The sequence below is a fragment of the Oryzias melastigma genome, linkage group LG4, assembly GCF_002922805.2.
Source record: "Oryzias melastigma strain HK-1 linkage group LG4, ASM292280v2, whole genome shotgun sequence".
In the NCBI taxonomy this organism is placed as follows: Eukaryota; Metazoa; Chordata; class Actinopteri; order Beloniformes; family Adrianichthyidae; genus Oryzias; species Oryzias melastigma.
The window spans coordinates 8583082-8583979 of record NC_050515.1 but is presented as its reverse complement, the minus strand read 5'-3'; the positions used below and the strand labels follow the sequence as shown (position 1 = coordinate 8583979).

Genomic DNA, 898 nt, shown 5'->3' with positions numbered 1-898 from the left:
AATCGCAAGACTGAATGAACATTTAACATAATGTGGTTGTTTTGGTTGTGGTGTAGAGCTTCTCAAAGAGCCTAAGTTTGCAGTGCTGCCAACTAGTGGTTGGGGGTTTAAATGGAAGACAAAAGTAAGCCGGTGAAGAACGCTCATAAATAATGAAATATTCTCTTGTCAGTATTTTTAAATCAATATAAGTATCATCAAACAAAATGTTGCGATATATCCCCTAATTGATTTTTCCCTTCACCCTTACTATTGAGCGAAGGCTGGGCACATACGGAACAGGTTGCCAGTCCGTCACAGGTCCACAAAGACTCACATTCACGCCTATAGGGACAATTTAGAATAATCAATTAACCTATTAAATGTGTTTTTGGATTGTAGGAGCACGTGCCAGGAGAATACCAACGAATGCAAACATGCAAGTTCCACACAAAAAGATCCCAGCCGGGATTTGAACCAAAGCCTTCTTGGTGTGAGGTGAGAGTGCTAACCACTACACCAATGTACATCCTGGTTACAGATAATGAAAGATCTAATATCTTTGCTTCATTTTGACTCTGAAAATGCAGAAAAAACGGCTGCCACCTTCTGCCTTCTGACTTGTGTTTTTTTTGTTTTTTTACATTTGAACATAAGTATAAGATTACAAACTAAATCAGATACAAATAGAAACTAGTCAGGAAATATCAGTGTTTCATGGAGACACATACATACGTTGTTATTGGATAATGGACACTGAAAAAACATAGGAAAAAAAGAGTCAGGAAATCAGATTATGACTGAGTATTTGGCCTGCATGTAAACGGGTCAAAAACTCCTCATTTCCTTCCTTTTGTTTTGCTTGTCATCTCTCCTCTTGTCCTTTTTGTCTCTTTCTTTTCCCTTTTGCCCCTTGTCA

The 898-nt window shown here is 38.1% G+C and overlaps 1 protein-coding gene across 3 annotated transcripts in view; it reads right to left on the bottom strand.

Annotated features, from left to right (window-relative positions):
- ttll7 (tubulin tyrosine ligase-like family, member 7) overlaps positions 1-898 on the bottom strand; it is an 88093-nt gene that overhangs the window by 71009 nt on the left and 16186 nt on the right. The gene's annotated exons all lie outside the window — the stretch shown is intronic.